A 27,806-nucleotide genomic window follows, 5' to 3' on the forward strand; every position below is an offset into this window, starting at 1 on the left:
ACATAAGCTGCAACTTATTCACGATGAAGTACTTTCCAGTGTGTGTGCCGGGTGATCAAAAAGTCAGTATAAATTTAAAAACTGTATAAATCACCCAATAAAGTAGATAGAGAGGTACCAATTGACACACATGTTTGGAATGACATAGGGTTTTATTAGAACCAAAAAAATACTAAAGTTCAAAAAATGTCCGACAGATGACGTTTCATCTGATCAAAATAGCAATAATTAGCATAACAAAGTACGACAAAGCAAAGATGATGTTCTTTACAGGAAATGATCAATATGTTCACCATCATTCCTCAGCATTAGCTGTAGTCGAGGAATAATGTTGTGAACAGCACTGTAAAGCAGGTCCGGAGTTATGGTGAGGCATTGGCGTCGGATGTTGTCTTTCAGGATCCCTAGAGATGTCGGTCGATCATGATACACTTACGACATCAGGTAATCCCAAAGCTAATAATCGAACGGACTGAGGTCTGGGGACCTGGGAGGCCAAGCATTACGAAAGTGGCAGCTGAGCACGCGATGATCACCAAACGACGCGCGCAAGAGATCTTTCACGCGCCATCTGTCGGACATTTTGTGAAGTTTTTCTTTTTGTTCTAATAAAACCCCATGTCATTCCAAGCATGTGTGTCAATTTTTAACTCTCTATCTACATTATTCCATGGTTTATTAAGTTTTCAAAATTATACTGACTTTTTGATCACCCTGTATAACTGCGGCTTACTCCACTGACAGTTAGAGAATATAAACACACACGTACGTCTCTTGTTGTCTGTTGCTATTTCCGTAAACACTTTCGTAGAGACGCAAAAAAAATATTTATAGAATATAATGATATGCCCATTCTTATACTTCATTCGACTTTCTGATACAACAATACTACGTTTGCTTCAAAAGCGAATATACTGAAGATTATTGCCATGTTTGGTTCATATCTACCAACAACTGTCGAATTGGTTTCTTCCCTATTGTGAAACTTTTTTTAATGATACTGACGTTTTATTATGACGTCTGTGCGGTTTTTCCTTCAATTAAAGGTGTGTTGGCATATTTGGTACGTTAAATAATGCAGGTACTACATTCCACACATGTTTCTTAAGTTCCGCATTCACTGATTTTGGCTGGAAGTACAGCGAACAGAACTTCGCGTTGTTGAGTAGATATGCGACGTATCCGTGTGCAAGGTCAGGTTTCCTGCTTTTACTATCCTTCTTCTATCCTTGAAAGTAAATCTTCAAGTATCTATACGTTACAATAGAATCTTTAACAAACTGTCCTGCAATATACCGTTTCGTGCCACCTTGGATTTTTAGGAAACTGAATAATGACAAATTTGGTGTCTTTTTTTAGTTATTATCCATTTTTATTGCACTATTTACGTTCCCTATTGTATAAACTATATTATAGATCAATATAACCCATACGATTTGCACTCATCAAAAAAAAAAAAATACTCAGATGCTTCACTTGCTGGCCGCTTGGCGCGCTGTTATCGCAGTGAGTGACAATCTAGACGGAGTGTAGCGACTGTTAACGGTAGATTGTGGGAAAACTGTGAGAATTTTTTGACGCATTATCTCAGACTCTGGCATAATCGTTGCCAAAGAGTCTCTCTGGTAGAAGAGCAGCAAAGATATAATTTCTGGAGAGGAGACAAATCTTCTTTAATAGTGCTTTTCGCTATTGCTGGAGCAATAACTAGATGTTTGCATTTCTTAGTGTCTTTTAAACACATGTAACCTACATACATCGAATAATCAGCTTACTCTTGACATTAAGAATGAATCTGATGAATGAGCGTTGTGGAACTCAAGTTAACAGGTAAGTGTAATTTGGTTGTTACGAAACTATTTGTAAAACTCTTTAGGCTGCTGGATATGTTCTACAGAAGACTCAATACAAATATTCATAAGTTAACAATGTCATGGAAACAGAGCATTTCATTTATTTTAAATTCACTTATAAGAAATAGTCTCAGAAGTCTTTAATACCTGAAACGCAAGTAACTGTCTATGATCTGCAAGAAACTATAACAACGAGGTGACAAAAATATATTTATAAAATACTAAGCTTTTTACAAAGGAACATGCTTCTACATTCCCCAACGCTCAATTATTCTGCAGTAACTTACACATAATGCAAAGAGACACAGTGTTGTAAATGATTACCTTATCTCAACCATTACCTAATTATCTTCCTCTTCAGTTTAAAACATACATGTACTATCGTCATGCACTGTCTCCTGCGAAGAAAGCGCGGAAATAAGCAAAATAAGAGTTTCCATGATATATAGTAAGAATTATTTGCTTTTTCAAGTTAATGATATACAGAAATTCAAATACTTTTATTTTGTAATTCCATAGTACACTGTTGTTCACCATATGAATTCATTTGAAGTGATCCATGATACTTCGAGTCGAAAACGTAAGAAATAGTAAGGTTTTTACTTCACATTTATGTTGTGTACAATAATGTAGGCAAATTTTGGGTCTATGTTCATCATTCACCTAAGATTCTGTCATATGTCTTTATGTTCAATATTATAAGTAGAGGACACTTTTAGTAAGTAAGCAGGGGCAGGTGACTGGAAAAACTTGATGGAATTGAACTGGAAAAGCAGTGGTAGGAATAGCTAGACTATGTCAATAACCGAAGACATATGGTAGAAGAAAAGCAGAGCTTCATAGCGCACTTGAAGCTGTATTCTTAAAGTAGACATTGCTAAACAACCTGGCAAATGTAGATTTGATTCTTTGCATTTGTAATGCTGTGAACACAGATTTTACTGAAATGAGTTGAAAATCTTTCCTTGAAATCCTAACATCCTAGAACAAAATGATATTCATTTCCTCTTTTCCATTCTTCCTTAAGAAACGTTAGTCATCATCATTACGCTGAACCCATCATTTCCAGGTGTCCCCTTTCTGTCCATGCTCATCAGCTTCATTTACTTCAATGTTTTAGGAAGGTGTTGCTTGTTGCTCTCTATATCTATATTTATCTTTCATTACGTGAATTATACCATAGTTTTCGGCAAGTTTTGAGATAGCTTTGGTATAGTCTGCTCCTATATTTTTCATGAGCAGTGAGATTTTCTAAACGATCGGACCATACGTTCTACATGATTCAATCGTCCACATGGTCTCTTATGATTATTTAGTAACAATTAGATTTAGTACAAGTTGTAGCTATTCAGCTTCCTATCTGGAATGTAATGACGATTTCCTTACGCTAGGCCTGAAACTGATGCTACAACAAAGAACAGTAACGGTAGACTGAAAAAGAAAGTGGTAGCAGCAAATTTTGTTTGAGACTGTCAGTTGTATCTATTAATTTGCTTTATAACTGCTGCAGTTATGAGTTACTGCAAGGGTAATTACTAACCTGGAACATTCAAGAAGTATTGCGTACGAACCAGACACAAGTAATAAACCAACATCAATGGCATTTTCGTATGGTGCTTTAGATTAGGTGTCGGTTTTGTCTAAGGAAAATGCTGATGTTTTCCAGTTTGGTGCAGCTGTGATCGTAGAATTTCGTGATTAATTATACACAACAATATTATGTTATCTCATGAAAACTGTGATCTTTTCCTACCGTAGAATTTTAAATTTCATCAACAATGTTAAAAACTTCTATGTAGCTTAGTCATCATGGTTGCCTACGTAATATTATTAAAAAGAGTTAACTATATTAGTAAAAAATATGATTATGTGAAAGGAAAATGCCTTTGTAGTTCTCGAGAATCAATTAGGCTTTGTCACAGGTATTTCTTGTTTATAATTTTCCCCAAATAAACGGAAGGATTTGTCAAGAAGAAATAACACCATGCTTTAAATTTTGTCTTTGATAAATAATTAAATAGCTTTTTTACCGTTTACTTCACTGAAGGCGGTAACTGGAAAAGGAGATACAGTCATACTTCTTGTCCCCATCTAATAGTATTATCAAGTTTTTCTTGGCTGTGAATGGCGAATTTACCAGGGTTAAAAATGTATTCATTTGTCGAGTTGTTTTAAGACATTTGAGATTATACATCAAGTAGTGTCAGCCATATTTCTGTCCAAACCATACGTTTGCTGTTTTCAGTGAGGAGTTAACCACCTAAAACTCACAGAGTATGAGATGAAATACTGACTCTAGTAAGGGCTATATACAGGGTGGTCCACTGATCGTGACCAGGACAAATATCTCACGAAATTAGCGCCAAACGCCAAAAAATTACAAAGAACGAAACTTTTCTAGCTAGAAGGGAGAAACCAGATGACGCTATGGTTGGCGCGCTAGATTGCGCTGCCATTGGTCAAACGGATATCAACTTCGTTTTTTAAATAGGAACCCCCATTTTTAATAAATATTAGTGTAGTACGTGAAGAAATATGAATGTTTTAGTTGGACCACTTTTTTTTTGCTTTGTGACAGATGGCGCTGTAATAGTCACAAACATATGGCTCACAATTTTAGACGAACAGTTGGTGACAGATAGGTTTTTTAAATTAAAACACAGAACGTAGATACGTTTGAACATTTTATTTCGGTTGTTCCAATGTGATACATGTACCTTCGTAAACTTATCATTTCTGAGAACGCATGCTGTTACAGCGTGATTACATGTTAATACCACATTAATGCAATAAATGCTCAAAATGATGTCCGTCAACCTCAATGCATTTGGCAATACGTGTAACGACATTCCTCTCAACAGCGAGTAGTCCGCCTTCCGTAATGTTCGCACATGCATTGACAATGCGCTGACGCATGTTGTCAGGCGTTGTCGGTGGATCACGACAGCAAATATACTTCAACTTTCCCCACAGAAAGACATCCGGGGACGTCAGATCTGGTGAACGTGCTTCGACGACCAATCCACCTGCCATGAAATATGATGTTCAATACCACTTCAAACGCAAGTGAGCTATGTGCCGGACATCCATCATGTTGGAAGTACATCGCCATTCTGTCATGCAGTAAAACATCTTGTAGTAACATCGGTAGAAGATTACGTAGGAAATCAGCAAACATTGCACCATTTAGATTGCCACCGTTAAAATGGGGGCCAGTTACCCTTCCTCCCATAACGCCGCACCATACATTAACCCGCCATGGTCGCTGATGTTCCACTTGTAGCAGCCATCGTGGATTTTCCGTTGCCCGATAGTGCATATTATGCCGGTTTACGTTACCGCTGTTGGTGAATGATGCTTCGTCGTTAAGTAGATCGCGTGCAGAAGATCTGTCATCGTTCCGTAATTTCTCTTGTGCCCAGTGTCAGAACTGTACACGACGTTCAGAGTCGTCACCATGCAATTGATGGTGCATAGAAATATGGTACAGGTGCAATCGATGTTGATGTAGCATTCTCAATACCGACGCTTTTGAGATTTCCGATTCTCGCGCAATTTGTCTTCTACTGATATGCGGATTAGCCGCGATACCAGCTAAAACACCTTCTTTGGCATCATCATATGTTGCAGGTCGTGGTTGACGTTTCACATGTGGCTTCCTGTGGCTTCCTGTTTCCTTAAATAATGTAACTATCCGGCGAACGGTCCGGACACATGGATCATTCATCAATACGATATCGACCTTTTCCGCAATTTATAAAAGGTCCATTTTAATGCGGATATTGTATCACGAAGTAAATACCGTCCGCACTGGCAGAATGTTACGTGATACAACGTACTTATACGTTTGTGATTATTACAGTGCCATCTATCACAAAGCGAAAAAAGTGGTCCAATTAAAACACTGATATTTATTTACGTACTACACGAATATGTAATAAAAATGAGGTTTCCTATTTTAAAAAACGCAGTTGATATCCGTTTGACCAATGGCAGCGCCACCTAGTGGGCCACCCATAGCGCCATCTGGTTTACCCCTTCAAGCTAGACGAGTTTCGTTCTTTGTAGTTTTTTCGTTTGATGCTTATTTCGTGAGATATTTGGCCCGGTCACTACCAATGGATCACCCTGTATATAGGCAAGTGGTAATGAGTATTTGATTGCACATTACTGCACTGGTAACAGCCACAGAGTAGTAGAAATCTATATCTGCAATAAACAGATTATTCTGCATCTACATGACTACTCTGCAAATCACATTTAAGTGCCTGGCAGAGGGTTCATCGAACCACAATCACACTATCTCTCTACTATTCCACTCCCGAACAGCGAGCGGGAAAAACGAACACCTAAACCTTTCTGTTCGAGCTCTGATTTCTCTTGTTTTATTTTGATGATCATTCCTACCTATGTAGGTTGGGCTCAACAAAATATTTTCGCATTCGGAAGAGAAAGTTGGTGACTGAAATTTCGTTAAAAGGTCTCGCCGCGACGAAAAACGTCTATGCTGTAATGACTTCCATCCCAACTCGTGTATCATATCTGCCACACTCTCTCCCCTATAAAGTGATAATACAAAACGAGCTGCCCTTTTTTGCACCCTTTCGATGTCCTCCGTCAATCCCACCTGGTAAGGATGCTACACCGCGCAGCAATATTCTAACACAGGACGAACGAGTGTAGTGTAAGCTGTCTCTTTAGTGGACTTGTTGCATCTTCTAAGTGTCCAACTGAAGTTGTTCGTAATTTTAACACCCAGGTACTTAGTTGAATTGACAGCCTTGAGAATTGTACTATTTATCGAGTAATCGAATTCCAACGGATTTCTTTTGGATCTCATGTGGATCATCTCACACTTTTCGTTATTTAGCGTCAACTGCCACCTGACACACCATACAGTAATCTTTTCTAAATCGCTTTGCAACTGATACTGGTCTTCGGATGACCTTACTAGACGGTAAATTACAGCATCATCTGCGAACAGTCTAAGAGAACTGCTCAGATTGTCACCCAGGTCATTTATATAGATCAGGAACAGTAGAGGTCCCAGGACGCTTCCCTGGGGAACACCTGATATCACTTCAGTTTTACTCGATGATTTGCCGTCTATTACTACGAACTGCAACCTTCCTGACAGGAAATCACGAATCCAGTCGCACAACTGAGACGATACCCCATAGCTCCGCAGCTTGATTAGAAGTCGCTTATGAGGAACGGTGTCAAAGTTTTCCGGAAATCTATTAGTGACTGATTGCTGTGCACTTCTCAGCTGTAAAAAATAAAAAAATAAAACACAGTTGCTGAGCACAATATATCCATGTGAAACAGAACCTGACAACTCCTTCATGCCTGAAGTGAAGAGGTTAAATGAATACAGTATGTTACACGCCTTTTTTGCATAACAAACAATATTTCGATGATAATGTATTCCCTGGGAGAAATAGACACCATATAATCACGAACTTTCAAGCATGTTACTAGGATGTGTCACATGATGCGTTAGGAGATCATCCAATGTCTTTATAAACATAGCAATCGACATAGCAATAGGAGTTGTGAAATCTTCATTCTGAACACGGTACGTCTATAGGAAGACAAAATCCATAACTTTGAATGGAGTTTGTCATCCAAGAAGTGGACAAATTCCTGGATGGTAATCCACTCTTGAAAATTAATGATAGCAAACAATGATGTTGTGACTAACTTTGACACACACATACCCACTTGCTTCTTAGTGAAAAGATACAAGTTAGCCCCGACCACTCCCGCCACCCTCATTGATTCAGTCATAGCGCACTGGGATTTGGTTGAAAAGGACTGGAGTTTATATGTGCCCTCATCTGCAAGTAGGGTAGGGGTGCTTAACGAAATATGCAGTAGAATATACTTCAATAGCCGGCCGGAGTGGCCGTGCGGTTCTAGGCGCTACAGTCTGGAGCCGAGCGACCGCTACGGCCGCAGGTTTGAATCCTGCCTCGGGCATGGAGGTGTGTGATGTCCTTAGGTTAGTTAGGATTAATTAGTTCTAGGTGACTGATGACCTCATAAGTTAAGTCGCATATTGCTCAGAGCCATTTGAACCAGCCATTTCCACTTCAATTTGTCGCAAGTATCAATTACATTTATGCGTTTGTTCGTCGCATAAAATACAAGTTCTTACGTCCAATAATTGTTTGTCGAATTTTGAGGAAACAAGTATCACAGGAACGTAATTGCCACTTGAATACATCAAAAGTTTGTGGTAATCATCTTTCAGATAAAGTCAAATCGGGGAAAATGGCATAAAAACTGACGTAGTGGTAAAGAAACGTGATTCACTACTACTCGAATATACCCATCAAACTCCTCACTGACTAAATCTATCGAACCCAACGCCGGATTCAATACGCCACACGTGTTCTGTTACTGTTTCACCCAAATATTATAAACGCTTCCCAAGTCTGAGTGTACATTTAAGTTGAAGAGTGACACGTACAAGCACTGGAAATATACTTTTAGATATGGTAAAGATAATAGTGGGATGAAATGGAAAGAAGGGGAAAGATACTTGTGTACAGTAAAATAGATAAGGTCGCAGTAGTGTCATACTTCAAAGAGAGACTTGAAACATTTATCTCCAGGTAGGAGGTTGCACAGCAGTTTGTCTTAGACTTAAGAGAATATTTTCGGGAGGTGGTGGTGTGCAGGTTTAATGAATGTTAGGAACTCCGTTATGCAATACACAGCTGTAACGGCATATTTTATAACAGAAAATCGATTTCGGTCTAGGATCAGATCATTACTGGGTCCAAAAATCGCTTCAGCTATGCATTTACGTAATTACAGTACCAGCTACCAGTTGTACAATTACCAATCACTACACATACACAGCTAATATTAGTGAAAGGGCATTGTACATCTAATTGCTGATGCTGTAATTACGCGGATGCATAACTCACATGGTTTTCAGACCCGACGATGGTCAGGTCCTTGATAGAAATCGATCGTCTATAATACACTCCTGTAAATTGAAATAAGAACACCGTGAATTCATTGTGCCAGGAAGGGGAAACTTTATTGACACATTCCTGGGGTCAGATAAATCACATGATCACACTGACAGAACCACAGGCACATAGACACAGGCAACAGAGGATGCACAATGTCGGCACTAGTACAGTGAATATCCACCTTTCGCAGCAATGCAGGCTGCTATTCTCCCATGGAGACGATCGTAGAGATGCTGGATGTAGTCCTGTGGAACGGCTTGCCATGCCATTTCCACCTGGCGCCTCAGTTGGACCAGCGTTCGTGCTGGACGTGCAGACCGCGTGAGACGACGCTTCATCCAGTCCCAAACAAGCTCAATGGGGGACAGATCCGGAGATCTTGCTGGCCAGGGTAGTTGACTTACACCTTCTAGAGCACGTTGGGTGGCACGGGATACATGCCGACGTGCATTGTCCTGTTGGAACAACAAGTTCCCTTGCCGGTCTAGGAATGGTAGAACGATGGGTTCGATGTCGGTTTGGATGTACCGTGCACTATTCAGTGTCCCCTCGACGATCACCAGAGGTGTACGGCCAGTGTAGGAGATCGCTCCCCACACAATGATGCCGGGTGTTGGCCCTGTGTGCCTCGGTCGAATGCAGTCCTGATTGTGGCGCTCACCTGCACGGCGCCAAACACGCATACGACCATCATTGGCACCAAGGCAGAAGCGACTCTCATCGCTGAAGACGACATGTCTCCATTCGTCCCTCCATTCACTCCTGTCGCGACACCACTGGAGGCGGGCTGCACGATGTTGGGGCGTGAGCGGAAGACGGCCTAACGGTGTGCGGGACCGTAGCGCAGCTTCATGGAGACCGTTGCGAATGGTCCTCGCCGATACCCCAGGAGCAACAGTGTCCCTAATTTGCTGGGAAGTGGCAGTGCGGTCCCCTACGGCACTGTGTAGGATCCTACGGTCTTGGCGTGCATCCGTGCGTCGCTGCAGTCCGGTCCCAGGTCGACGGGCACGTGCACCTTCCGCCGACCACTGGCGACAGCATCGATGTACTGTGGAGACTTCACGCCCCACGTGTTGAGCAATTCGGCGGTACGTCCACCCGGCCTCCCGCATGCCCACTATACGCCCTCGCTCAAAGTCCGTCAACTGCACATACGGTTCACGTCCACGCTGTCGCGGCATGCTACCAGTGTTAAAGACTGCGATGGAGCTCCATATGCCACGGCAAACTGGCTGCCACTGACGGCGGCGGTGCACAAATGCTACGCAGCTAGCTCCATTCGACGGCCAACACCGCGGTTCCTGGTGTGTCCGCTGTGCCGTGCGTGTGATGATTGCTTGTACAGCCCTCTCGCAGTGTCCGGAGCAAGTATGGTGGGTCGGACACACCGGTGTCAATGTGTTCTTTTTTCCATTTCCAGGAGTGTAGAATATACCGTATTACATAATGCAGTTCATAACACCAAAAAGAATAGTTAATCCCGTACTGGACTGATAAATACTCAGTAGAACAGTTCAGGTGGGAGGGACCCTCCATCATATATAGGCACTGTAAAGAAAGTTTCAAGGAAAAAGGAAATTTTCGAAATATCTTTCAAAGAACCTGACGAAATTCTAATCACATGTAAAGAGTGTTAGTATCACCAAAGATAGTTTGTAAAAACCCACCGTCGAGACAGAAAATGAAATTGCAAGTAATAAAGCATAAGCAAAAATCTTGTTTCCAATGTTCCTTTGTAGAGGAGAATTCACGAGTATTACTGCAACTTAATTTTTATACCACTAAAAAGACAGAGAAAGTAGATAACAGTGCCAGTTGTTCTCAGGAAGAGTTGAAACAGATTTATTTCGAAATTGCGGCTGAGTTAGCCTCTTTTATTAAGCACAATGTACCGTAGACCCTTCGAACAAGAAACTGTGTCCAGTGATTGAAAGAAAGCGTGTCTCATCAGTCTGCAATAACGGTAGCATAAATGGTTCCCAAAACTATCGTCGAATACGCTTCACATAAATTTGTCGTAGAATATTTGAACGTATTCTGAGCTGAAATATAATGAGGTATACTAACAGAATGATCTCCTCCATGCCACCCACGACGGACACCGCAAACATCGATCATGTGAAACACAACTATGAAAGCCATGCATCAAGGCTGTAACGTTTATACAGTATTTCTTGACTTCCGGAAAGCGTTTGACTCTGCTTTGCTGTTAGTTTATGAAAAGCTTTGCTTTGAATATTACACCGTTACATGTCTTTATATTCATGGAAACAAAGTGTAGAAATATTAATTTTGAAACATTCGATACGTTAATACCCTTGGATAAAATGAATAGAATTTAGTTTCTCCCTGATGTATCTGAATCATGTATGTGGTTCTATGGGCCACTATCCCAGAAAAAAAATGAAAAAAAGTAAGTGACGGCATACCTTTCTTGTGCAAAACGCAGGCATCACTCTTTGTCTTAGCATTAATTATCATCTACACATTTACTGCGAAGGCAAGTGTTGTAACCACTCATGTCTTAATCCAATATCCTATTAACAAATTCTGCACATGTTCTGTATTAATCCGTACGTAACAACCGTACGAACGGTGAACAAGGAATTGAGGCTTCAGTTCCTCGTCAGTCTGAGGTCAGTGACACAGGGGAGCACTCACTCGTATTGGGTTCTCGTGAGATTGGAACGAGGCTGGCACATAATGCGCTGTGACAGCGGCGGTGAGGCGGGCGTGGCGGCTTCCAGGCCCGCAAACAGCGGCGGAGCACGAAGATCGTGTGAGCGAGAGACGCTCGGCAGGCAGTTTGACGGAAATGACTGTGAGATGTCAGAAGTATGGAATATCAGGGACAAACTGTCTGCTTCTTAAATAAACAAAACTCTGAATCATTAAGCTTGGAAGTTAGCATAATGAACCGGCCGCGGTGGACGAGCGGTTCTAGAGGCTTCAGTCCGGAACCGCACGGCTGCTACGGTCGCAGGTTCGAATCCTGCCTCGGGCTTGGGTGTGTGTGATGTCCTTAGGTTAGTTACGTTCAAGTAGTTCTAAGTTCTAGGGGACTGATGACCAAAGATGTTAAGTCTCATAGTGTTCAGAGACATTTTTCAGCATAATGAGCTGAAACTGCGCTTGAGAAGTGCCTACTGCGACAAGCAACAAAAAAAGATGCCTTGAGATTAACATCGACATTGTCTGATGCTACATTTACTTTGTTAGGAAATAAAGCTACTAATTAAGATAAAAACAACTGTCTAGCGATATCCTGTATGTACTTGAGACGAGAGTGAGACAGCAATTAGTTAACGTTGTTCCCCTGTGTATAGGAGAGATTTTGGGACAGGTGTTTTTTAAGGCAACGTTCCCACATTATAATTATAGTTGGTCACAAAGATGGCGGTGATAGAGAAGTGACTTAGTCTGAAGAAGCAGCAAAGGTCACAGGGATACGTTCCTTGGAGGTAATTGGCTTAGGACTTGCTGGTAATAGAAACACATATAACTCTCTGTAGGAGCGGTCGTTTAGGGTGGCAACAGAAAATGGTTCCTAACCTGACATTCTGCTGTTTTTTTCTGCAATACAATTTTTAACTATGACCCTAGAAGGATCAGTCCACCAGAGGGCACTTTGTGGCAACCGCCAGCTGCCACCGACGAAACGGTGAGATGCCACGGCCTTCAGTCTGGGTAACTCGTCAACATGCTCGATTGTTGCTTTTCATTGCTAGTATTTCTTTCTCTCTCTCATCGCTACAGTATATAATAGTGTATCTCTTACATAATTGATCTACTACATATCAGTAATCAGGAAGTATTATCAAAAACCTTACAAGTTAAATTACGTCTAAAGTAGAAAGTTTTGACGTTTCAAAACAGATAAAAACATTAACAAATTAAAATGAATAGATTTATTTGCAAATACCAAATCGTCCTTGATTGAACACCATCTCCCATTTCCAGGTGCAAGATGCTGCACGGCCGACGAAGCAGGATTGAAACGACCACAATTTATTTAAGTACTTTTATATATATCACTGGTGTGATGCAGCTCTCCATGCTACTCTAACCTGTGCAAGCCTCCTCATCTCCCAGTACCCACTGCAACCTACATCCTTCTCAATCTGCTTAGTGTAGTCATCTCTTGGTCTCCCTCTACGATTTTTACCCTCCACGCTGCCCTCCAATACTGAATTGGTGATCCCTTGATGCCTCAGAACATATCCTACCAACCGATCCCTTCTTCTGGTCAAGTTGTGCCACAAGCTTCTCTTCTCCCCAATCCTATTCAGTACTTCCTCATTAGTTATGTGATCTACCCATCTAATTTTCAGCATTCTTCTGCAGCACCACATTTTGAAAGCTTCTATTCTCTTCTTGTCGAAACTATTTATCGCCCATGTTTCACTTCCATACATGGCTACACTCCATACAAATACTTTCAGCAATGACTTCCTGACACTTAAATCTATACTCGATGTTAACAAATTTCTCCTCTACAGAAATGCTTTCCTTGCCATTGCCAGTCTACATTTCATATCCTCTCTACTTCGACCATCATCAGTTATTTTTACTCCCCAAATAGCAAAACACCTTTACTACATTAAGTGTCTCATTTCCTAATCTAATTCCCTCAGCGTCGCCCGACTTAATTGGACTACATTCCATTATCCTCGTTTTGCTTTTGTTGATTTTCATCTTATATCCTCCTTTCAAGACACTGTCCATTCCGTTCAACTGCTCTTCCAAGTCCTTTGCTGTCTCCGACAAATTACAATGTCATCGGCGAACCTGTAAGTTTTTATTTCTTCTCCATGAATTTTAATTCCTACCCCGAATTTTTATTTTCTTTCCTCCACTGCTTGCTCAATATACAGATTGAATAACATCGGGGACAGACTACAACCCTGTCTCACGCCCTTCCCAACCACGGCTTCCCTTTCATGCCCCTCGACTCTAATGACTGCCATCTGGTTTCTGTACAAATTGTAAATAGCCTTTCGCTCCCTGTATTTTACCCCTGCCATCTTCACAATTTGAAAGAGAGTATTCCAATCAACATTGTCAAAAGCTTTTTCTAAGTCTACAAATGCTAGAAACGTAGGTTTGCCCTTCCATAATCTAGCTTCTAAGATAAGTCGTAGGAACAGTATTGCCTCACGTGTTCCAACATTTCTACGGAATCCAAACTGATCTTCCCCGAGATCGGCTTCTACTAGTTTTTCCATTCGTCTGTAAAGAATTCGCGTTAGTATTTTGCAGCTGTGACTTATTAAACTGATAGTTCGGTAATTTTCACATCTGTCAACACCTGCTTTCTTTGGGATTGGAATTATTATATTCTTCTTGAAGTCTGAGGGTATTTCGCCTGTCTCATACATCTTGCTTACCAGATGGTAGAGTTTAGTCAGGACTGGCTCTCCCAAGGCCGTCAGTAGTTCCAATGGAATGTTGTCTACTCCCGGGGCCTTGTTTCGACTCAGGTCTTTCAGTGCTCTGTCAAACTCTTCACACAGTATCGTATCTCCCATTTCATCTTCATCTACATCCTCTTCCGTTTCCATACTATTCTTCTCAAGTACATCACCCTTGTATAGACCCTCTATATACTCCTTCCACCTTTCTGCTTTTCCTTCTTTGCTTAGAACTGGGTTTCCATCTAAGCTCTTGATGTTCATACAAGTGGTTCTCTTATCTCCAAAGGTCTCTTTAATTTTCCTGTAGGCAGTATCTATCTTACCCCTAGTGAGATAAGCCTCTACATCGTTACATTTGTCCTCTAGCCATCCCTGCTTAGCCACTTTGCACTTCCAGTCGATCTCATTTTTGAGACGTCTGTATTCCTTTTTGCCTGCTTCATTTACTGCATTTTTATATTTTCTCCTTTCATCAATTAAATTCAATATTTCTTCTGTTACGCAAGTATTTCTACTAGCCCTCGTCTTTTTACGTACTTGATCCTCTGCTGCCTTCACTACTTCATCCCTCAAAGCTACCCATTCTTCTTCTACTGTATTTCTTTCCCCCATTCCTGCCAATTGTTCCCTTATGCTCTCCCTGAAACTCTGTACAACCTCTGGTTCTTTCAGTTTATCCAGGTCCCATCTCCTTAAATTCCCACCTTTTTGCAATTTCTTCAGTTTTAATCTACAGTTCATAACCAATAGATTGTGGTCAGAGTCCACATCTGCCAGTGGAAAGGCCTTACAATTTAAAACCTGGTTCCTAAATCTCTGTCTTACCATTATATAATGTATCTGATCCCTTTTAGTACCTCCAGGCTTCTTCCATGTATACAGCCTTGTTTTATTATTCTTGAACCAAGTGTTAGCTATGATTAAGTTGTGCTCTATGCAAAATTCTCCCATGCGGCTTCCTCTTTCATTTCTTTGCCCAAGTCCATATTCACCTACGACGTTTCCTTCTCTCCCTTTTCCTACTACCGAATTCACCCATGACTATTAAATTTTCGTCACCCTTCAGTATCTGAATAATTTCTTTTATTTGATCATACAATTATTCAATTTCTTCGTCATCTGCAGAGCTAGTCGGCATATAAACTTGTACTACTGTAGTAGGTGTGGGCTTCGTATCTATCTTGGCCACAATAATGCGTTCGCTATGCTGTTTGCAGTAGCTTACCCGCATTCCTATTTCCTATTCATTATTAAACCTACTCCTGCATTACCCCTATTTGATTTTGTGTTTATAGCACTGTAGTCACCTGATCAAAAGTCTTGTTCCTCCTGCCACCGCACTTCACTAATTCCCATTATATCTAACTTTAACCTATCCATTTCCCTTTCTAAATTTTCTAACCTACCTGCTCGATTAAGGGATCTGACATTCCACGCTCCGATCCGTAGAACGCCAGTATTCTTTCTCCTGATAACGACATCCTCTTGAGTAGTCCCCTCCCGGTGATCCGAAAGGGGGACTATTTTACCTTCGGAATATTTTACCCAAGAGGACGCCATCATCATTTAATCATACAGTAAAGCTGCATGCCCTCGAGGAAGATTACGGCCGTAATTTCCCCTTGCTTTCGGCCGTTCCCAGCACCAGCACAGCAAGGCCGTTTTGGTTATTGTTACAAGGCCAGATCAGTCAATCATCCAGACTGTTGCCCCTGCAACTACTGAAAAGGCTGCTGCCCCTCTTCAGGAACCACACGTTTGTCTGGCCTCTCAACAGATACCCCTCCGTTGTGGTTGCACCTACGGTACGGCTATCTGTATCGCTGAGGCACGCAAGCCTCCCCACCAACGGCAAGGTCCATGGTTCATGGGGGGAGGTCAGACATCATAAGAATTATAAAAAGTAGAAGAATAGCCTTGTTTACACGTGTCCTCATGATGGATGCAGGAAGAACCACTAAAAAGATTTTTGAATGGAAGCCAACCAGAAGAAGACAGAGAGGAAGGCCACGAAAACGGTGGCAGATGTGGGAGAAGATATAAAATTTATTGAGTCCGAGGATGGGGGAGAACCGTGCTCAAGAGGGCAGGAATGGAAGAAATTTGTTGATGAGGCCAAAACCCACACAGGGTTATAATGCCGTGAGAAGATTAAAAAGGGATGGCGGCTACTTCCGGACACCTGCGTCCACGATCAAATCATTCTACAAAGGATATTATATATTTATATATATTTTCCTTATTGGATTTCAATCCCCCCCCAGAGGGGGTGGGGAGGGCTGGCAGCAGCGTAATACGCCTACATAAAAGAAAAAACGAGAATAGAAACAAACAAGAAAAACAGGCGCTAAAACGGTGACATTGTAAAAAAAAACTGTACAATGGCGGTAAGTTGTGGAATTTAAAATATAAAAACACTGCGGTGATGATGCGGATGGAGTCCCACAAGAAGTAGACAGGCACAATTAAAAAACACGGTGACAGTCTGGTTTCTACTCGCACGGGTAGCGACAGTATGGCGGCTGTTCGCAAAACTGACAAAGGGACGCACAACACGAACACTCACTTATAACAGCAGTATACAGTTGACACGGCGGCCGGGGGGGCTGGGGGGAGGGGGGACGCTGACCTATGAGGGGGGAAAAGGGGGGAGGAGGGGAAAAGAAAAACGGGGGAGGTGATGGACGGAGGGGACATAGAAAAGGGGGGGCTGGGTTGACGCGAGAAGGAGGATATTATAGTTAACATGAAAATCTTATAGAAACAAGGCACATATCCTTAACACAATTGTTGTATACTAATATGCGTGAAAAGTATACAAATCTGCAATGTTTCTATCTAACAATTTGCCTTACTAGTTACATACTGTGCTCCTGCTGTAAATGTGACAAATACAGGCGATAGTCCATATACAGAAACTGCCCCTGCGGTAATCAGATCGGTATAAGGTCGACTTAACAACAGCAAAACACACCATATGGAACGGATGTTAGAGAACGGGTGTGCAGAGAGACACCAGTGGCTACCAGTTTAAACTTTAGAGGCCGCTGATAGCGTCAGTGTTTACTGACTAAACAATACTTTCTCTCTCTTTTTATTAACTTAATATAGATTTAAAAATCCTACGATTAAAAATTTCTAAGACAACTCGCCTCCAGTCGGTCGAATTACACCAAACTTCTACGTGTTACGTCATTACATGACGTGACCTCCAGAAGATTCAGCAGTTGCATGAGCTACGCTCAGTAGTTACACTCTTACGCGTTTCGTGTAAAGCCCTAAGACATTACATGACTGTACTATAACTCAAACCTAAAAGTATGGCAGCCTAGACTGCAAAAATAAAGAAGTTAACCAGCGACTTTACAACAAGACTGCCCCTTAAGTAGATCATCACCATAGTAATTTATTAGTTCATATTCAGTCCTCCTACGGTGAAGTGTGTCGTATTGAATACAATAAGCTGATGTCACATCTTGCAGTATTATGCGAAAAGGTAAAGGAGTAACCGGAAACGAGCAGCATACAAGAAATCACCTTTAAGGAAGCCATTTATAACACATTTACACAGATTTACATACTGAGCTTTGATTAGCACAGTATGTTGACCATTCGGCTATCAATAGTTTTTCTAATGTGTTTTTTCATTTGATTTGCACCTAATGTGTTACTGTACGCCAGTGTTTGATTGATATTTAATTTTAAGTGGTCATAAAAAAATTGTTATCATTCCTAGTGTCAGTTGATATCGCTTGTCGGTGGCTGGACTACTATAAGCTAGTAGTTATAGTGGTCTTCGTACGTATTGGCGAACGCTTTGGTTTACGATGTCGTAGTAATGAAACTGTAAAGATTTTTACCCAGTGAAAGAATGAATGTAAACACTGTCATTACAGTGGTTTCTAAGTTTTAATTGAAAATAAGTCTTGTCTCAGGCATTAGAGAACTGTTGAGACGATTTCTCATGGGTAACTTTTGTTTCATTAGGTACTATTTTTTAAAGATCAATGTGTAGAATTATGACTGCTGTGCGTAGTCATGGCACCGTAGCTTCAATTATACGAAACGTTATTGTCCAACGCAGCGCCTGCGTACTTTAGTGTATTCCGCCACTTGTGACTAATGTATAGGCACAGCTTCTATGATATTGCAGAGTGCAAAAGTACCATCATTTATACAACGTACACAGCAGTGTGGGTTGTCCTATAACTCTCTCTTCTGCAAGCAAACGATGCAATGCCTTTTATGTCTCCTAACGCGCCACTTCCATGGAAGAGAGTAGTCACATAATAAGAAGTTTAATCTGCAATAAGAAAAGATTTGTTATTTAATGATGTATTTTATAGGTTGTAAAGTAATTTAATTTTTGCTCATCTATCTGGTTTTTGCTAACCGCCAGTTTTGGAGTAGTAATGTTTTAATATAGAGATGTGTTCGCGTTCCAGTTTGCACTGATCTATGTCGAGTTTGTGTAACACGTTTAACCTCTAAAATGAAAGGATTTATTATTTTTATGATATGCCTTAAGACTTTTTTCAGAAATGAATTTTAATCTCTTCCATCTGGTGTACGTCAATCGGCGGTGCTTAACGTTTCAATGTTGCATGTGCTCTCGCGCTAGTTGCTCTATGTATTCAATTTATTTAAAAAAAGGAATGCAATATCTTCTCACTGGAGCGCAGTATGTGCAATCATGTAAATGTTTTGTAAATGACTTATCGTTTCGATATTAGATGCGTTGACGCACTACTACCGCTATGGATGTAATAGGCAACAAAAAAGGAAAGGTAATTTGTGCTCATTAGAGCACAGCATGTAAAACTAGGTAAATCTGTTGTAAATGGATTGACTGAGGGTGATTTCCTGCATGCTGATTGTTTGCGTTTACTTTTTTATGTTTGCGCGTAGCTTCAGCTCATTATAGTTAATACGACATTTTCCCTCTCCGTAAGGGAGATTACTATGGTGATGATTTGCTTAAGGGGCAGCGTTCCTGTAAATTTGCCCTTTCATTTCTTAATTTTTGGAGTGTTGGCTGCCGCAGTTTTAGATTTCAATTGTAGTATAGACACGTAATTTTTTAAAGGACTGGATATATTATGTGTAATGCATAACAGTATAACTACTTAGCGTAGCTCATGCAACTGCAGAGGCTTCTGAAGGCGACGTCATGTACTGACGTAAGGCATAGCAGTTGGGTGAGCATTGGAGACGAATGCGTGGTCTTATAAAAAAGAATTTTATGCGTGGTAGGATTTTTTAATCTATATTGAGTTAATAAAATGACAAAGAATGTATTGTTTAGTCAGTTAACATTTTTTCTTCGACGCGCGCCGAATTTTAACTGGTAACCAGTGGTGTCTATGCACACCACTTCTTTAATGTCAACGTGTGCGATGTAATTTGCTGTTGTTAAGCCGGCCGTGTATCGATTTGATTGCTGCAGGGGCTGTTTCTGCCCATGGTTCTACCGCCGGTATTGGTCACACTTATAACACGGTATGTAACTAATAAGGCAACTTGTAAAATAGGATCATGACAAATTTCTATACCTTACGCGTATGTCAGTGTACTATAATAGCATGTGCGAGGTTTGTATAAGCTTGTCATGTTAACTGTAATCTTCTTCGTAGGATGGTCTGAAAATGGCCACCAGTGTTCGAAACGGGTCACCATCAGAAAATAAAAAATTAATACTTCTCAATGCAACATACGACGACTGTTTTTTTATCTGAATCGTGCTGCAAGTTCGTAAATTCTGATTGGGGTTAATGAATTGCTCAGTATGTCGGCAGCCATTACAAAGATTTAAGTTTCAATAGAGCGTCTTCTTGGGCTCGAGGCACACACGAGCATAGAAGAGGCCACCGTCCCAGAGGCCGAGGCTGTACCAGGTTAGACAACCTCTGGTGCAAAAAGGAAGCGGCAGGTTCTGTTGCCCAGCAGACGAGTGCTGGCTGCTTCATCACCCAATAAGTGGGCACCAGAACTACCATTTTCAGTCGTAGGCACACTAGCGTGAGGTGCTGACCACATAATAAAACCCCTGAGCACCGCCACTCCTGCTCGTTCCGCAACATCTTGGGAGGTCCACCAGCTGCCGCCACGCCCGCAATCACATCTTGTAGACAGGTACGCTCCACTATCCTGCGGAAACTTTAACAGCTCGTTACTTCAGACACAGCATAGTCATGATGCTCAGTTTCGATCGCCGTTCCGGTCGTTTGGCGAACGCAAGTATTTCTTAATACCACATGAGAGCAGTGGTTCAGTAACCTCCCTACGAACTCTCCCTGAGTTAAACTTGTAGGTCAATGCTCTTTCTGTATGTTATTCTGTGACACCCTTACGTCAGTGGAGGCTGCCCTCAGTTAACTGCACTTTGTTCTGTACTAATTTCAGAATATATCTCTTTGTGTTAGTTTCTACATCATTTATTTTTGATGCGATTTGTAACACCTTTCCCCCAGCCTCCACTGAAATCAGTGGCTCCCTGTAAGCAGCGTAGTAGTCCGTGCCTTCCCACGCTCTAAAAATGGTTCAAATGGCTCTGAGCACGATGGGACGTGACATCTGAGGTCATCAGTCCCCTAGAACTTAGAACTACTTAGACCTGACTAACCTAACTACATCACACACATCCATACCCAAGGCAGGATTCGAACCTGCGACCGTAACGGTCGCTCGGTTCCAGACTGAAGCACCTAGAACTGGTCGGCCAAAGCGGCCGGCCTTCCCACGCTCTGGTACTTGATAGAATAATATCAATATTTATCTCGCCCACTAACTGGGACAAGTTCTTTTCATTCAGTCCGCCTGCGATACGGAAACTGTGACAGTCGGTTTGGGTGTAGTGGCGCACCTACTCATCTCCAAATCGTCAAACATTAAAACTGATTTTTTGCTGTATAATGCACGTAATTTTTGAATCATTTGACAAGTAGGTTTTCAATTAGTTATTTTCTTGTGCATCGATTTTGCTGACAGTCAAAGGTGCTTCGACATCTGTCCATATATTTTGCAAGTTGTTCAATTTCTACTCCGGCGTGTTTAACCTCCTGTCGAGTTTCAACTGAATACAAGTTGTTTCACGTTTTTCAAATCAAAGTTACGTCTATTTTAAGTTCCCGAAGGAAGTGTAAGACGATTCCCAGTAAATACTTTGACAGCGTCCCGGTACAGTATGTGATAAAAGATGCAGAAAAGTGTAAACATTATACATAGTGTGCAATAACAGAAAAATCGTTCCATAATAACCCGGGAGAACTGCCGTAAGTCAGTAACGTCCTGCCACGATATTTCGGCACAAAGTCTTTTGGCCATCTTCGGGTGAGCACCGCTGTAGTAGTACTGGCGAGTACGTGCTGAACTCTGCTATTTAAAGCCCTATGAAAGTGGCATTGCGCATGCGCGACACAGTGTACGCATACACAACGACTCCGTGCGCTGCGCCTAGCGCCCTCCGCAATGAAAGCTTGGCGTTTCGATATCAGATCGATCTTCATCTTTATGCAGATAACTGCGTCGGGTACGGAGTTTCTCTATAAGCGGATTCCAAGCGGCGTTTAACTGAAAACCAGTATCTCGATTAATAAGAGTGTCTCTGTCAGACAATCTTATTTCCACCGATTCATTAATAATCGAACTCCAAAAATTTAATGTATGAGCCACAATTTTTGTATCATTGTAACTCATGGAGTGGCCTGTGGAGATACAATGTTCGGCGATTGCAGACTTGGTGGGTTGAAGAAGGCGAGTATGCCGCTGGTGTTCCACAATGCGTTCCTGCACAATTCGTATTGTTTGCCCTATGTACGATTTGCCGCAATCACATGGAATCTTATAAACACCTGATTTACGCAGACCCAGGTCATCCTTAACGGATCCCATCAGTGATGATATTTTGAGAGGAGGGCGAAAGACGACTCTTACTTGATACTTCTTCAATATTCTGCCTATCTGCAAAGAAATATTACCAATAAATGGTAGATAAGCCGTCGACCTGAAGACCTCTTCTTCTTCCTTGTTCCTTCGTTTATAGGTCTGCATTGCTCTATTCACTTGCTTAGTCAAAAGCCATTCATCAGGAATACTTTTTTCAGGTGTTCCAATTCAGTGTGAAGACTGTCGGCATCAGAGATGGTATGGGCACGATGAATTAAAGTTTTAAGAACGCCCACTGTTTGTGCTGGATGGTGGCAACTATTGGCTTGTATTAATCGAGATAGTGGTTTTCAGTTAAACGCCGCTTGGAATCCGCTTATAGAGAAACTCCGTACCCGACGCAGTTATCTGCATAAAGATGAAGATCGATCTGATATCGAAACGCCAAGCTTTCACCGCGGAGGGCGCTAGGCGCAGCGCACGGAGTCGTTGTGTATGCGTACACTGTGTCGCGCATGCGCAATGCCACTTTCATAGGGCTTTAAATAGCAGAGTTCAGCACGTACTCGCCAGTACTACTACAGCGGTGCTCACCTGAAGATGGCCAAAAGACTTTGTGCCGAAATATCGTGGCAGGACGTTACTGACTTACGGCAGTTCTCCCGTGTTATTATGGAACAATCAGTACGCCGGGAAAGTTTTAAACATCACAACTGAAAAATCAGTTATAACAATACCTAACATAAACACTTTCAAGAATGCGAGTGTCTGATGGCATTAACGACAGAACAGGATTAAAATCTATTTCTTATGGACATATAACTATGGACGTCCTTATAAATATGAGGATGAGCTAAGGCGAATCAGTGGAAAAGTGCACACTTAAGCAAAAGTTAATGTTTCTTCATATTCATAATTAGTAACCAACTCTGTTTAAGATTACTGTAGTTTCTCTACGTTTATATACCAAATCAATTTAAATGTGGAAAACAATACAGTCATGTTTAACTGCAAATATCAGAAAAATGTGATTTCTCCAGGGAGTACTTATTTACAGTTATTGGGGAATTGAGTCATTAAAAAGGGAAGCTTATACTAAATATACGTGAGTGAAAATAATGGTCAATTAATTTATCTGCCAATTTCTGTTGGGTGATTAGCATACTGAGATTTATTTAGACATTAACATACACTGTGTAATCGCTATCACTTTCATATTCGTACAAATGTTAGAATGTTCGTTTCTTAGAAAAGCCGTCAACAGAAACACAGTCTGCGGTCTATCTTCTCCGTTGTATACTGCGTAGTTTTAAGCAAAGCAGTGAATACACATGTAGCACAGTTCTTCTTTACCACAGATGCATTAAGTTCTCTACTACGAATAGGTAGTGGTTTTAACGCTCCAGAAAAGTGACAATTTTAATCATTACAATCGCCATCATCACAAACGCTGGAAACGTTTCATATCTCCTATTATCTTGCTTGTGGTATCCTTTTTCTTCATTTCTGGCTATTCAGTGAAGCATCTGCGTACAGCTTTCTTATTCTTGTTCTTTGACACAGTTTCTAGTTTATTTCCATTCCTTACTTTCTTCTTCATTACAGCTTCTTCCATCTTCTTTTTAACGCGTGTGCGTAGCTTTTCTCTTTCATCACACCATTACCCCAGCTTTACATCACATACTAACACGTTAAGAGTATGTATGCGAAACTGTTATATCTGTAAAGCAAATTTATGAAAAGAATTACAGGTTCTAGTAACATCTTAAGATAAAGGTAGATCAGTAACGACTATAAGCTTACCTTCTTATTTTCTGTCTTCTGGAAATAACAAGAAACTAGCCTGTGTTTTATGTCGTCATCTTTACCTCAAGTTCCAGATATTGAATGCATATGACTACCCATTATGTCACCCATCTCTCCCCTGCGGTTGGAAAATGGTAAAGGGTAAGGCGAAGTGTGTACAAGTTCTATAAGACGATACGAGCATAGGAAATTTGTGATGTGGAAAAAATGCTGCTGTAAACAACACAGCTTTTTTAGAAGAGAAATCATATGACTGTTGGCACGCGAACCAAAGTATATCATATAAAACAATTTTTGAAAAACGTACCTAAATTTTACTATAAAATGTTGATTTAATCTGTTTCCACACAAGATATTGTGAAATAAAATGCAAGATATTTCGTTATTCTATGCCATGCATGTCACATTAGACAAAGAGTGTCTCGAAGTTTTATTCTTGTTAATCCTTCTCAGAATACCAAAGAATTTTAACATAGCCGACTAGAGAAAGTAGAATGGAGAAAGCAGATGATCTCACCATCCGTTTCTCATATATCAAAGCAGCTACCGACGATTACATAATTAATATGTTATAGCATCGAGCAAAATGATCCAATCTTTTTCTGCAGTATGGTTTTGCTGTGGCGAAAACCAGTGACTCTGGATAGTGTCTCTATCAGGCTGCAGCACCTTGAGGTCAAAGCATAAAATATCCTAATGAACCTACTGGCAGGTATCAGCGAAGAAAAATGAAGAACTAGAACCTTCAACGAGGATGATGCTCCACTTAAAACATTGTTGGAGTATTTTTATTTTTATTTTCAACCAATGCCTAAAGATAGACAATGTGCCTGAATATGGCAAACTTCCAGTAAGCACAGTGCAAGTATTTTAAAAAACGGACCAATGAAACCGATTTTGAGTGACAAGGAAACACACAAGGTGGAACTCTAACGTTAAAAGTAATAAAGAAGAAAATGAACATAAAATACAATGCAGTGTTCGATATTTGATGAGAAGTATGTTGAGCTTCGAACACAAGACCGGAGAGAGTGTTGCAAGCACCGTGTATTATGCATCAAACATAGTGAGACTTTGAAAGAAGAAAATTTGTGTGTGATTTTTTTTTATAAAAACACTTAATTTGACTTACATTAATTTTAATATCAAAATCATTTCATTTGAAAATATTCAGTAACAAATACACAGTAATATTAAATTAGTTAATGCTTTGTCTTTTATTTTTTGAGAATATAGATGCATGTATTGTCTTTTAACCTGTCGTCAAAGCCATTGTGACTTAGCACAGGGGAAAGAATGTACTTTTGGATTAGTATTTAAAATTGTGAATACAATGGGTTATTTTTAAACAGAAAGTTACATAGCTTGGTACAACACAAAAAGTCAAGTATATTAATTACATTCTGGCATATACAAAGAAACAACTTACGAAAACGCTTAACCCTTAACGCTGCTAGTGGTGTCCACTACATTAATACTTTGTAGAAGTAGTTAAAATTGTATGGTAAGACGAAATTTTCCGTATCTGATAATGGAGGGCTGTGTACTTAAGGTGAAAACAGCACTTCTCTATCAACATTGTTCTTTTATAAGCTGTCTTCTTCCGCGCAGAAATACTACCTAAGAACACACTGCCTGACAAAAAGTGTTCGGTGTCAACGTAACTTCGTACACGTACACATTGTCGGTGGGTATGAAAATAATTAGAGTTGCAGTTCTCTTTGTCTGACAGGACGATCAGCAGAATGGATCAGTGTTGTACGTGTTTAATGTTGCTATTAGTCCTCGTAGGTTGTGTGAGGGGAGTGAGCAGCGTGACATGTAGAAAAATCACTGTGAACAGCACGGGGACACCACGAGCACATGTAAGACTACATTATCAGGATATGACATAGTTTGAAAGGGATCTCACCGTGGGTTCTGTAAGGCTGGCTGGTAGAAAAGTGCAACATCCAGATTTGTAGGACATTCGCATGAGATAGTTCCCCAGTGTTGGACTGGTTCGGAACGTGGGAATAGGTGTAGTAGTCAAGGTTCCAGTCAACCACCATGAAGGAAGATAGCCGTACTGCGCACCAGGCACACTCAAATCCATCCACATTTGCGCTTTCTATACAAGAAAATATAGTGGACTCCCGTGGTATCTCGCGCTATTGGCCAGAGACTTGCAGCAGTTGAAATGTAGAATTACCGTCCGATACGCCGGATGCCGATAGCACCGCAACATAAACAGCTTCTTTCTGAGTTGTGTCAACACTGGAGAGCTTGGACTGCTGATGAATGGTGTAGCTCTATGTTCAGCAATGAATCCTGGTTCCGCATTACCCCAGATGACCATCATCAGTGAGTATGACGGTGACCTGGGAAGATGTCACATTCATCCAAAGTTTTGGAAGGGCATTGCGGTGCTTTTGTATTAAAAAAATCACACACACATTTTCTTCTTTCAAAGTCTCAGCAGGTCTCATGCATATATGGTGTAGGGAGCCGCCGGATATGACTTCAGGTCACGACTCGTTGTAAGTGAGGAACTGTTGACGGCCCAGCGGTACGTATCGGGCAACTTGTGTCCTCATGCGACTGTATAGTGGCAGCATTACATGGCACTTACCACTGCCAACTGTCTGGGTGAGGCTGAGGTACTCAGATCTGTCTCCGACAGAACACGTGTGGGGACAACTGGGACATTATCTCTGTCCTAGTGCCAGTATTCAATATACTGTACCAAGGACCAGTTAACAACAGATGTGGGCCAGGTTTCTTTAGCAGAGATTACAATAGCCTTATGAGGTCCTTCCCAAAAGACTAAGCGCATGTATCCAGGTCAGAGGTGCTGTGACGTCCTACAGATAAGTTGAGTCATATTGCCAAGTTCTTTGTAAGTATGACTCTACATCGTAAGCCGCTGACGTAAGACCACATACCGTTGCTTCATGATTCTTTGTTAGCATTTTGAAGTGTGCTTTCCCTGCGTTATTGCTGACGTGCCTCTGTCTGTGCCGGCAAGAGCCTACAAAGATACTTACGTGGAACTGATTCTACTGTCCACACAAGAAAATACACTACAAATTCAGACGGAGATGTATTGCGTTGGAATCGAAAGAAAGCATACAGTAACATTGGCATTTACAAGTGAACGGAATTTACTAAAAACATTGAGATAAAAAATTACGTGTGCGTCCACGTGATGTAACAATCATCAGTATATTCAAAAATTATACACTCCTGGAAATGGAAAAAAGAACACATTGACACCGGTGTGTCAGACCCACCATACTTGCTCCGGACACTGCGAGAGGGGTGTACAAGCAATGATCACACGCACGGCACAGTGGACACACCAGGAACCGCGGTGTTCCCCGTCGAATGGCGCTAGCTGCGCAGCATTTGTGCACCGCCGCCGTCAGTGTCAGCCAGTTTGCCGTGGCATACGGAGCTCCATCGCAGTCTTTAACACTGGTAGCATGCCGCGACAGCGTGGACGTGAACCGTATGTGCAGTTGACGGACTTTGAGCGAGGGCGTATAGTGGGCATGCGGGAGGCCGGGTGGACCTACCGCCGAATTGCTCAACACGTGGGGCGTGAGGTCTCCACAGTACATCGATGTTGTCGCCAGTGGTCGGCGGAAGGTGCACGTGCCCGTCGACCTGGGACCGGACCGCAGCGACGCACGGATGCACGCCAAGACCGTAGGAACCTACGCAGTGCCGTAGGGGACCGCACCGCCACTTCCCAGGAAATTAGGGACACTGTTGCTCCTGGGGTATCGGCGAGGACCATTCGCAACCGTCTCCATGAAGCTGGACTACGGTCCCGCACACCGTTAGGCCGTCTTCCGCTCACGCCCCAACATCGT

The sequence above is a fragment of the Schistocerca gregaria genome, chromosome 4, assembly GCF_023897955.1.
Source record: "Schistocerca gregaria isolate iqSchGreg1 chromosome 4, iqSchGreg1.2, whole genome shotgun sequence".
In the NCBI taxonomy this organism is placed as follows: domain Eukaryota; kingdom Metazoa; phylum Arthropoda; class Insecta; order Orthoptera; family Acrididae; genus Schistocerca; species Schistocerca gregaria.